Source organism: Callionymus lyra, unplaced genomic scaffold (assembly GCF_982586985.1).
Source record: "Callionymus lyra unplaced genomic scaffold, fCalLyr1.hap1.1 HAP1_SCAFFOLD_48, whole genome shotgun sequence".
NCBI lineage: Eukaryota > Metazoa > Chordata > Actinopteri > Syngnathiformes > Callionymidae > Callionymus > Callionymus lyra.
The window spans coordinates 280,001-292,500 of NW_028258562.1; the positions used below are offsets into that span (position 1 = coordinate 280,001).

The 12,500-nt window shown below is 59.8% G+C and overlaps 1 non-coding gene across 1 annotated transcript; it reads right to left on the reverse strand.

Moving 5' to 3' along the window:
- Positions 1 to 7,879: 7,879 nt before the first annotated feature.
- LOC148058724 (5S ribosomal RNA) lies at positions 7,880 to 7,998 on the reverse strand. The gene has a single exon (XR_015709617.1). It is a non-coding gene; the product is annotated as a 5S ribosomal RNA (ribosomal RNA).
- Between the last annotated feature and the right edge of the window lie 4,502 nt (positions 7,999 to 12,500).

The window sequence follows — 12,500 nt, forward strand, 5'->3', positions numbered from 1 at the left end:
TGCGCTCGTGACATCAAAAAGACCACTTTTTGAGGAGCAGTCACACTCGGAAAAAATTTCTTTCGTCAGGCAAAAGAACCAGAGTTCTCCGCGGCCATCCACTCCAACCTTGTCCGACTTTGAGGCACCAGGCTCGGCCACCCTCCGAGCCTTTTCCTTCCCTCTCCTGTTATGGTGCCTCCCTATTAACCTCTAGGTGGTTGCGCTCGTGACATCAAAAAGACCACTTTTTGCAGAGCAGTCACACTCGGAAAAAATTTCTTTCGTCAGGCAAAAGAACCAGAGTTCTCCGCGGCCATCCACTCCAACCTTGTCCGACTTTGAGGCACCAGGCTCGGCCACCCTCCGAGCCCTTTCCTTCCCTCTCCTGTTATGGTGCCTCCCTATTAACCTCTAGGTGGTTGCGCTCGTGACATCAAAAAGACCACTTTTTGAGGAGCAGTCACACTCGGAAAAAATTTCTTTCGTCAGGCAAAAGAACCAGAGTTCTCCGCGGCCATCCACTCCAACCTTGTCCGACTTTGAGGCACCAGGCTCGGCCACCCTCCGAGCCTTTTCCTTCCCTCTCCTGTTATGGTGCCTCCCTATTAACCTCTAGGTGGTTGCGCTCGTGACATCAAAAAGACCACTTTTTGCAGAGCAGTCACACTCGGAAAAAATTTCTTTCGTCAGGCAAAAGAACCAGAGTTCTCCGCGGCCATCCACTCCGACCTTGTCCGATTTTGAGGCACCAGGCTCGGCCACCCTCCGAGCCCTTTCCTTCCCTCTCCTGTTATGGTGCCTCCCTATTAACCTCTAGGTGGTTGCGCTCGTGACATCAAAAAGACCACTTTTTGAGGAGCAGTCACACTCGGAAAAAATTTCTTTCGTCTGGCAAAAGAACCAGAGTTCTCCGCGGCCATCCACTCCAACCTTGTCCGATTTTGAGGCACCAGGCTCGGCCACCCTCCGAGCCTTTTCACTCCCTCTCCTGTTATGGTGCCTCCCTATTAACCTCTAGGTGGTTGCGCTCGTGACATCAAAAAGACCACTTTTTGAGGAGCAGTCACACTCGGAAAAAATTTCTTTCGTCTGGCAAAAGAACCAGAGTTCTCCGCGGCCATCCACTCCAACCTTGTCCGACTTTGAGGCACCAGGCTCGGCCACCCTCCGAGCCTTTTCACTCCCTCTCCTGTTATGGTGCCTCCCTATTAACCTCTAGGTGGTTGCGCTCGTGACATCAAAAAGACCACTTTTTGCAGAGCAGTCACACTCGGAAAAAATTTCTTTCGTCAGGCAAAAGAACCAGAGTTCTCCGCGGTCATCCACTCCAACCTTGTCCGATTTTGAGGCACCAGGCTCGGCCACCCTCCGAGCCTTTTCACTCCCTCTCCTGTTATGGTGCCTCCCTATTAACCTCTAGGTGGTTGCGCTCGTGACATCAAAAAGACCACTTTTTGCAGAGCAGTCACACTCGGAAAAAATTTCTTTCGTCAGGCAAAAGAACCAGAGTTTTCAGCGGTCATCCACTCCAACCTTGTCCGATTTTGAGGCACCAGGCTCGGCCACCCTCCGAGCCTTTTCACTCCCTCTCCTGTTATGGTGCCTCCCTATTAACCTCTAGGTGGTTGCGCTCGTGACATCAAAAAGACCACTTTTTGCAGAGCAGTCACACTCGGAAAAAAATTTCTTTCGTCTGGCAAAAGAACCAGAGTTTTCAGCGGTCATCCACTCCAACCTTGTCCGATTTTGAGGCACCAGGCTCGGCCACCCTCCGAGCCTTTTCACTCCCTCTCCTGTTATGGTGCCTCCCTATTAACCTCTAGGTGGTTGCGCTCGTGACATCAAAAAGACCACTTTTTGCAGAGCAGTCACACTCGGAAAAAATTTCTTTCGTCTGGCAAAAGAACCAGAGTTTTCAGCGGTCATCCACTCCAACCTTGTCCGACTTTGAGGCACCAGGCTCGGCCACCCTCCGAGCCTTTTCACTCCCTCTCCTGTTATGGTGCCTCCCTATTAACCTCTAGGTGGTTGCGCTCGTGACATCAAAAAGACCACTTTTTGAGGAGCAGTCACACTCGGAAAAAATTTCTTTCGTCTGGCAAAAGAACCAGAGTTTTCAGCGGTCATCCACTCCAACCTTGTCCGATTTTGAGGCACCAGGCTCGGCCACCCTCCGAGCCTTTTCACTCCCTCTCCTGTTATGGTGCCTCCCTATTAACCTCTAGGTGGTTGCGCTCGTGACATCAAAAAGACCACTTTTTGCAGAGCAGTCACACTCGGGAAAAATTTCTTTCGTCTGGCAAAAGAACCAGAGTTTTCAGCGGTCATCCACTCCAACCTTGTCCGATTTTGAGGCACCAGGCTCGGCCACCCTCCGAGCCTTTTCACTCCCTCTCCTGTTATGGTGCCTCCCTATTAACCTCTAGGTGGTTGCGCTCGTGACATCAAAAAGACCACTTTTTTCAGAGCAGTCACACTCGGGAAAAATTTCTTTCGTCTGGCAAAAGAACCAGAGTTATCAGCGGTCATCCACTCCAACCTTGTCCGACGTTGAGGCACCGATGTCGGCCAAGTTCTGAGCGTTCCACCACCGAATGCCACTGGTCCTCAACACAGCGGACTTCCAATCCAACCTTGTCCGACTTTGAGGCACCGAAGTCGGCCTCAGCCCGAGCCTTCCCCCGCCGACCTCACTGGAGCCCGCCATCCAGGGACCGGCGGAGGTCGCCCGCATGACCGCGGCAAAGTGTCTCAAAGTCGGGCACGACCGCTCGAGTCACCCGCCAACCCGGTCCGGGGCACCTCCAGGGACCGGCGGAGGTCGCCCGCATGACCGCGGCAAAGTGTCTCAAAGTCGGGCATGACCGCTCGAGTCACCCGCCAACCCGGTCCGGGGCACCTCCAGGGACCGGCGGAGGACGCCCGCATGACCGCGACAAAGTGTCTCAAAGTCGGGCACGACCGCTCGAGTCACCCGCCAACCCGGTCCGGGGCACCTCCAGGGACCGGCGGAGGACGCCCGCATGACCGCGACAAAGTGTCTCAAAGTCGGGCATGACCGCTCGAGTCACCCGCCAACCCGGTCCGGGGCACCTCCAGGGACCGGCGGAGGACGCCCGCATGACCGCGACAAAGTGTCTCAAAGTCGGGCATGACCGCTCGAGTCACCCGCCAACCCGGTCCGGGGCACCTCCAGGGACCGGCGGAGGACGCCCGCATGACCGCGACAAAGTGTCTCAAAGTCGGGCACGACCGCTCGAGTCACCCGCCAACCCGGTCCGGGGCACCTCCAGGGACCGGCGGAGGACGCCCGCATGACCGCGACAAAGTGTCTCAAAGTCGGGCACGACCGTTCGAGTCACCCGCCAACCCGGTCCGGGGAACCTCCGGGGACCGGCGGAGGTCGCTCGCATGACCGCGACAAAGTGTCTCAAAGTCGGGCACGACCGCTCGAGTCACCCGCCAACCCGGTCCGGGGCACCTCCAGGGACCGGCGGAGGACGCCCGCATGACCGCGACAAAGTGTCTCAAAGTCGGGCATGACCGTTCGAGTCACCCGCCAACCCGGTCCGGGGCACCTCCAGGGACCGGCGGAGGAGGCCCGCATGACCGCGACAAAGTGTCTCAAAGTCGGGCATGACCGCTCGAGTCACCCGCCAACCCGGTCCGGGGCACCTCCGGGGACCGGCGGAGGACGCCCGCATGACCGCGACAAAGTGTCTCAAAGTCGGGCACGACCGCTCGAGTCACCCGCCAACCCGGTCCGGGGCACCTCCAGGGACCGGCGGAGGACGCCCGCATGACCGCGACAAAGTGTCTCAAAGTCGGGCACGACCGCTCGAGTCACCCGCCAACCCGGTCCGGGGCACCTCCAGGGACCGGCGGAGGACGCCCGCATGACCGCGACAAAGTGTCTCAAAGTCGGGCATGACCGCTCGAGTCACCCGCCAACCCGGTCCGGGGCACCTCCGGGGACCGGCGGAGGACGCCCGCATGACCGCGACAAAGTGTCTCAAAGTCGGGCACGACCGCTCGAGTCACCCGCCAACCCGGTCCGGGGCACCTCCGGGGAGCAGTGGAGGTCGCTCGCATGACCGCGACAAAGTGTCTCAAAGTCGGGCATGACCGCTCGAGTCGCCCGCCATCCCGGTCCGGAGCTCAACACTTTGTCGTTTTTTCCACTCCCTCCCCATTAACCTCTAGGTGGTTGCGCTCGTGACATCAAAAAGACCACTTTTTGCAGAGCAGTCACACTCGGAAAAAATTCGTTTCGTCTGGCAAAAGAACCAGAGTTCTCAGCGGGCTTCCAGTCCAACCTTGTCCGATTTTGAGGCACCAGGCTCGGCCACAGTCCGAGCCCATTCACTCCCTCCCCTGTTGTACTCGCTCCCTATTAACCTCTAGGTGGTTGCGCTCGTGACATCAAAAAGACCACTTTTTGAGGAGCAGTCACACTTAGGAAAAATCCGTTTGCGCTCACACCATCCCTCCCCATTAACCTCTAGGTGGTTGCGCTCGTGACATCAAAAAGACCACTTTTTGAGGAGCAGTCACACTTAGGAAAAATCCGTTTGCGCTCACACCATCCCTCCCCATTAACCTCTAGGTGGTTGCGCTCGTGACATCAAAAAGACCACTTTTTGAGGAGCAGTCAGACACCGAGGTTTTCTGGATTTATGTCCGTTTTCCTGGTTCTCTGACTCGGGCACCTTGTGACCGACATCCCCCCCTTCCCTGGTTCTATTTTGCCGATACTTTGGTGAGTTTTCTACCCGCAAACCAAGCCCCCCAAGCCCGCCGCCTGGTGGGGGAGCATGCCGCCTGGCCCGGTTCTATTTTAGGTCACTTTGGTGAGTTTTCTACCCGCAAACCAAGCCCCCCAAGCCCGCCGCCTGGTGGGGGAAGAGGCCCCCTGGTCCCGGTTCTATTTTAGGACACTTTGGTGAGTTTTCTACCCGCAAACCAAGCCCCCCAAGCCCGCCGCCTGGTGGGGGAAGATGCCCCCTGGTCCCGGTTCTATTTTAGGACACTTTGGTGAGTTTTCTACCCGCAAACCAAGCCCCCCAAGCCCGCCGCCTGGTGGGGGAAGATGCCCCCTGGTCCCGGTTCTATTTTAGGACACTTTGGTGAGTTTTCTACCCGCAAACCAAGCCCCCCAAGCCCGCCGCCTGGTGGGGGAACATGCCCCCTGGTCCCGGTTCTATTTTAGGACACTTTGGTGAGTTTTCTACCCGCAAACCAAGCCCCCCAAGCCCGCCGCCTGGTGGGGGAACATGCCGCCTAGCCCGGTTCTATTTTAGGTCACTTTGGTGAGTTTTCTACCCGCAAACCAAGCCCCCCAAGCCCGCCGCCTGGTGGGGGAAGAGGCCCCCTGGTCCCGGTTCTATTTTAGGACACTTTGGTGAGTTTTCTACCCGCAAACCAAGCCCCCCAAGCCCGCCGCCTGGTGGGGGAACATGCCCCCTGGTCCTGGTTCTATTTTAGGACACTTTGGTGAGTTTTCTACCCGCAAACCAAGCCCCCCAAGCCCGCCGCCTGGTGGGGGAGCATGCCCCCTGGTCCCGGTTCTATTTTAGGACACTTTGGTGAGTTTTCTACCCGGAAACCAAGCCCCCCAAGCCCGCCACCTGGTGGGGGAAGAGGCCCCCTGGTCCCGGTTCTATTTTAGGACACTTTGGTGAGTTTTCTACCCACACTGCAGGTCCCCAAATGCCGCCATCTGGTGGGGGAACATGCCGCCTGCACCGGTTCTATTTTAAGTCACTTTGGTGAGTTTTCTGCCCACACTACGGGTCCCCAAATGCCGCCATCTGGTGGGGGAACATGCCGCCTGCACCGGTTCTATTTTAAGTCACTTTGGTGCGTTTTCTGCCCACACTACGGCTCCCCAAATGCCGCCATCTGGTGGGGGAACATGCCGCCTGCACCGGTTCTATTTTAAGTCACTTTGGTGAGTTTTCTGCCCACACTACGGGTCCCCAAATGCCGCCATCTGGTGGGGGAACATGCCGCCTGCACCGGTTCTATTTTAAGTCACTTTGGTGAGTTTTCTGCCCACACTACGGCTCCCCAAATGCCGCCATCTGGTGGGGGAACATGCCGCCTGCACCGGTTCTATTTTAAGTCACTTTGGTGAGTTTTCTGCCCACACTACGGCTCCCCAAATGCCGCCATCTGGTGGGGGAACATGCCGCCTGCACCGGTTCTATTTTAAGTCACTTTGGTGAGTTTTCTACCCACACTACGGGTCCCCAAATGCCGCCATCTGGTGGGGGAACATGCCGCCTGCACCGGTTCTATTTTAAGTCACTTTGGTGAGTTTTCTACCCACACTACGGGTCCCCAAATGCCGCCATCTGGTGGGGGAACATGCCGCCTGCACCGGTTCTATTTTAAGTCACTTTGGTGAGTTTTCTGCCCACACTACGGGTCCCCAAATGCCGCCATCTGGTGGGGGAACATGCCGCCTGCACCGGTTCTATTTTAAGTCACTTTGGTGAGTTTTCTGCCCACACTACGGGTCCCCAAATGCCGCCACCTGGTGGGGGAACTGCCGCCTAGTCCCGGTTCTATTTTAGGTCACTTTTCTCACTTTCTGACCCACAAATAATGCCCCAAATGCCGCCGCCTGGTGGGGGGAACTGCCGCCTAGTCCCGGTTCTATTTTAGGTCACTTTTCTCACTTTCTGACCCACAAATAATGCCCCAAATGCCGCCGCCTGGTGGGGGGAACTGCCGCCTAGTCCCGGTTCTATTTTAGGTCACTTTTCTCACTTTCTGACCCACAAATAATGCCCCAAATGCCGCCGCCTGGTGGGGGGAACTGCCGCCTAGTCCCGGTTCTATTTTAGGTCACTTTTCTCACTTTCTGACCCACAAATAATGCCCCAAATGCCGCCGCCTGGTGGGGGGAACTGCCGCCTAGTCCCGGTTCTATTTTAGGTCACTTTTCTCACTTTCTGACCCACAAATAATGCCCCAAATGCCGCCGCCTGGTGGGGGGAACTGCCGCCTAGTCCCGGTTCTATTTTAGGTCACTTTTCTCACTTTCTGACCCACAAATAATGCCCCAAATGCCGCCGCCTGGTGGGGGGAACTGCCGCCTAGTCCCGGTTCTATTTTAGGTCACTTTTCTCACTTTCTGACCCACAAATAATGCCCCAAATGCCGCCGCCTGGTGGGGGGAACTGCCGCCTAGTCCCGGTTCTATTTTAGGTCACTTTTCTCACTTTCTGACCCACAAATAATGCCCCAAATGCCGCCGCCTGGTGGGGGGAACTGCCGCCTAGTCCCGGTTCTATTTTAGGTCACTTTTCTCACTTTCTGACCCACAAATAATGCCCCAAATGCCGCCGCCTGGTGGGGGGAACTGCCGCCTAGTCCCGGTTCTATTTTAGGTCACTTTTCTCACTTTCTGACCCACAAATAATGCCCCAAATGCCGCCGCCTGGTGGGGGGAACTGCCGCCTAGTCCCGGTTCTATTTTAGGTCACTTTTCTCACTTTCTGACCCACAAATAATGCCCCAAATGCCGCCGCCTGGTGGGGGGAACTGCCGCCTAGTCCCGGTTCTATTTTAGGTCACTTTTCTCACTTTCTGACCCACAAATAATGCCCCAAATGCCGCCGCCTGGTGGGGGGAACTGCCGCCTAGTCCCGGTTCTATTTTAGGTCACTTTTCTCACTTTCTGACCCACAAATAATGCCCCAAATGCCGCCGCCTGGTGGGGGGAACTGCCGCCTAGTCCCGGTTCTATTTTAGGTCACTTTTCTCACTTTCTTACCCACAAATAATGCCCCAAATGCCGCCGCCTGGTGGGGGGAACTGCCGCCTAGTCCCGGTTCTATTTTAGGTCACTTTTCTCACTTTTCTACCCACAAATAATGGCAAAAAAAAATGCTTACAGCACCCAGTATTCCCAGGCGGTCTCCCATCCAAGTACTAACTGGGCCCGACCCTGCTTGGCTTCCGAGATCAGACGAGATCGGGCTCATTCAGGGTGGTGTGGCCGTAAGCGAGGGAAGCGCTTGTGAAATGCCCCAAAGTGTTGAAAATGTTCCCCAGGCCCCTGGTTCCCCATCCCCGCAGGAGGAGGCTCCCCAGGCCCCCTGGTTCCCCATCCCCGCAGGAGGAGGCTCCCCAGGCCCCCTGGTGCAGGAGGAGGCTCCCCAGGCCCCTGGTTCCCCATCCCCGCAGGAGGAGGCTCCCCAGGCCCCCTGGTTCCCCATCCCCGCAGGAGGAGGCTCCCCAGGCCCCATGGTTCCCCATCACCGCAGGAGGAGGCTCCCCAGGCCCCCTGGTTCCCCATCCCCGCAGGAGGAGGCTCCCCAGGCCCCCTGGTGCAGGAGGAGGCTCCCCAGGCCCCCTGGTTCCCCATCCCCGCAGGAGGAGGCTCCCCAGGCCCCCTGGTTCTCCATGCCCGCAGGAGGAGGCTCCCCAGGCCCCTGGTTCCCCATCCCCGCAGGAGGAGGCTCCCCAGGCCCCCTGGTTCTCCATGCCCGCAGGAGGAGGCTCCCCAGGCCCCCTGGTTCTCCATCCCCGCAGGAGGAGGCTCCCCAGGCCCCCTGGTTCTCCATCCCCGCAGGAGGAGGCTCCCCAGGCCCCCATGTTCTCCATGCCCGCAGGAGGAGGCTCCCCAGGCCCCTTGGTTCTCCATCCCCGCAGGAGTAGGCTCCCCAGGCGCCCTGGTTCTCCATCCCCGCAGGAGGAGGCTCCCCAGGCCCCCTGGTTCTCCATCCCCGCAGGAGGAGGCTCCCCAGGCCCCATGGTTCCCCATCACCGCAGGAGGAGGCTCCCCAGGCCCCCTGGTTCCCCATCCCCGCAGGAGGAGGCTCCCCAGGCCCCCTGGTTCTCCATCCCCGCAGGAGGAGGCTCCCCAGGCCCCCATGTTCTCCATGCCCGCAGGAGGAGGCTCCCCAGGCCCCTTGGTTCTCCATCCCCGCAGGAGGAGGCTCCCCAGGCCCCTGGTTCTCCATCCCCGCAGGAGGAGGCTCCCCAGGCGCCCTGGTTCTCCATCCCCGCAGGAGGAGGCTCCCCAGGCCCCCTGGTTCTCCATGCCCGCAGGAGGAGGCTCCCCAGGCCCCCTGGTTCTCCATCCCCGCAGGAGGAGGCTCCCCAGGCCCCCTGGTTCCCCATCCCCGCAGGAGGAGGCTCCCCAGGCCCCCTGGTTCTCCATGCCCGCAGGAGGAGGCTCCCCAGGCCCCCTGGTTCTCCATCCCCGCAGGAGGAGGCTCCCCAGGCCCCCATGTTCTCCATGCCCGCAGGAGGAGGCTCCCCAGGCCCCTTGGTTCTCCATCCCCGCAGGAGGAGGCTCCCCAGGCCCCTGGTTCCCCATCCCCGCAGGAGGAGGCTCCCCAGGCCCCCTGGTTCTCCATGCCCGCAGGAGGAGGCTCCCCAGGCCCCCTGGTTCTCCATGCCCGCAGGAGGAGGCTCCCCAGGCCCCCTGGTTCTCCATCCCCGCAGGAGGAGGCTCCCCAGGCCCCTGGTTCTCCATGCCCGCAGGAGGAGGCTCCCCAGGCCCCCTGGTTCTCCATGACCGCAGGAGGAGGCTCCCCAGGCCCCCTGGTTCTCCATCCCCGCAGGAGGAGGCTCCCCAGGCCCCCTGGTTCCCCATCCCCGCAGGAGGAGGCTCCCCAGGCCCCCTGGTTCCCCATCCCCGCAGGAGGAGGCTCCCCAGGCGCCCTGGTTCTCCATCCCCGCAGGAGGAGGCTCCCCAGGCCCCCTGGTTCTCCATGCCCGCAGGAGGAGGCTCCCCAGGCCCCCTGGTTCTCCATCCCCGCAGGAGGAGGCTCCCCAGGCCCCCTGGTTCCCCATCCCCGCAGGAGGAGGCTCCCCAGGCCCCCTGGTTCTCCATGCCCGCAGGAGGAGGCTCCCCAGGCCCCCTGGTTCTCCATCCCCGCAGGAGGAGGCTCCCCAGGCCCCCATGTTCTCCATGCCCGCAGGAGGAGGCTCCCCAGGCCCCTTGGTTCTCCATCCCCGCAGGAGGAGGCTCCCCAGGCCCCTGGTTCCCCATCCCCGCAGGAGGAGGCTCCCCAGGCCCCCTGGTTCTCCATGCCCGCAGGAGGAGGCTCCCCAGGCCCCCTGGTTCTCCATGCCCGCAGGAGGAGGCTCCCCAGGCCCCCTGGTTCTCCATCCCCGCAGGAGGAGGCTCCCCAGGCCCCTGGTTCTCCATGCCCGCAGGAGGAGGCTCCCCAGGCCCCCTGGTTCTCCATGACCGCAGGAGGAGGCTCCCCAGGCCCCCTGGTTCTCCATCCCCGCAGGAGGAGGCTCCCCAGGCCCCCTGGTTCCCCATCCCCGCAGGAGGAGGCTCCCCAGGCCCCCTGGTTCCCCATCCCCGCAGGAGGAGGCTCCCCAGGCCCCCTGGTTCTCCATCCCCGCAGGAGGAGGCCCCCCAGGCCCCTGGTTCCCCATCCCCGCAGGAGGAGGCTCCCCAGGCCCCCTGGTTCTCCATGCCCGCAGGAGGAGGCTCCCCAGGCCCCTGGTTGGGAGAGGGGGAAAAAGAGCAAAGTGTTTAAAAATGCCCCAAAGTGTTGAAAATGTTCCCCAGGCCCCTGGTTCCCCATCCCCGCAGGAGGAGGCTCCCCAGGCCCCCTGGTTGGGAGAGGGGGAAAAAGAGCAAAGTGTTTAAAAATGCCCCAAAGTGTTGAAAATGTTCCCCAGGCCCCTGGTTCCCCATCCCCGCAGGAGGAGGCTCCCCAGGCCCCCTGGTTGGGAGAGGGGGAAAAAGAGCAAAGTGTTTAAAAATGCCCCAAAGTGTTGAAAATGTTCCCCAGGCCCCTGGTTCCCCATCCCCGCAGGAGGAGGCTCCCAAGGCCCCCTGGTTGGGAGAGGGGGAAAAAGAGCAAAGTGTTTAAAAATGCCCCAAAGTGTTGAAAATGTTCCCCAGGCCCCTGGTTCCCCATCCCCGCAGGAGGAGGCTCCCCAGGCCCCCTGGTTGGGAGAGGGGGAAAAAGAGCAAAGTGTTTAAAAATGCCCCAAAGTGTTGAAAATGTTCCCCAGGCCCCTGGTTCCCCATCCCCGCAGGAGGAGGCTCCCCAGGCCCCCTGGTTGGGAGAGGGGGAAAAAGAGCAAAGTGTTTAAAAATGCCCCAAAGTGTTGAAAATGTTCCCCAGGCCCCTGGTTCCCCATCCCCGCAGGAGGAGGCTCCCAAGGCCCCCTGGTTGGGAGAGGGGGAAAAAGAGCAAAGTGTTTAAAAATGCCCCAAAGTGTTGAAAATGTTCCCCAGGCCCCTGGTTCCCCATCCCCGCAGGAGGAGGCTCCCCAGGCCCCCTGGTTGGGAGAGGGGGAAAAAGAGCAAAGTGTTTAAAAATGCCCCAAAGTGTTGAAAATGTTCCCCAGGCCCCTGGTTCCCCATCCCCGCAGGAGGAGGCTCCCAAGGCCCCCTGGTTGGGAGAGGGGGAAAAAGAGCAAAGTGTTTAAAAATGCCCCAAAGTGTTGAATAATGTTCCCCGGCCTCCTGGTACCCCATCCCCGCAGGAGGAGGCTCCCCAGGCCCCCTGGTTGGGAGAGGGGGAAAAAAGAGCAAAGTGTTTAAAAATGCCCCAAAGTGTTGAAAATGTTCCCCAGGCCCCTGGTTCCCCATCCCCGCAGGAGGAGGCTCCCAAGGCCCCCTGGTTGGGAGAGGGGGAAAAAGAGCAAAGTGTTTAAAAATGCCCCAAAGTGTTGAAAATGTTCCCCAGGCCCCTGGTTCCCCATCCCCGCAGGAGGAGGCTCCCCAGGCCCCCTGGTTGGGAGAGGGGGAAAAAGAGCAAAGTGTTTAAAAATGCCCCAAAGTGTTGAATAATGTTCCCCGGCCTCCTGGTACCCCATCCCCGCAGGAGGAGGCTCCCCAGGCCCCCTGGTTGGGAGAGGGGGAAAAAGAGCAAAGTGTTTAAAAATGCCCCAAAGTGTTGAAAATGTTCCCCAGGCCCCTGGTTCCCCATCCCCGCAGGAGGAGGCTCCCAAGGCCCCCTGGTTGGGAGAGGGGGAAAAAGAGCAAAGTGTTTAAAAATGCCCCAAAGTGTTGAATAATGTTCCCCGGCCTCCTGGTACCCCATCCCCGCATGAGGATGTCACCCAGGCCCCTGGTTCTCCATCCCCGCAGGAGGAGGGATTGTGGGTGGGAGAGGGAAAAAAAGAGCAAAGTGTTTAAAAATGCCCCAAAGTGTTGAAAATGTTCCCCGGCCTCCTGGTACCCCATCCCCGCCTGAGGATGTCACCCAGGCCCCTGGTTCTCCATCCCCGCAGCAGGAGGGATTGTGGGTGGGAGAGGGAAAAAAAGGCTAAAGTGTTTAAAAAGAATAGCCCAAAGTGTTGAAAATGTTCCCCGGCCTCCTGGTACCCCATCCCCGCAGCACACCACACCACACAACCCCCCATGCCTCCTGGTCCCTCACACTCAGTCACTCACCCAGCCACCCACCCACCCAAGCACCCACTCATCTCCCCCTCCCTCACGCCGCCCTCCTGGTTCCCCACCTCGGCCACACTCACCCACTCATCTCCCCCTCCTTCATGCCGCCCTCCTGGTTCCCCAACCC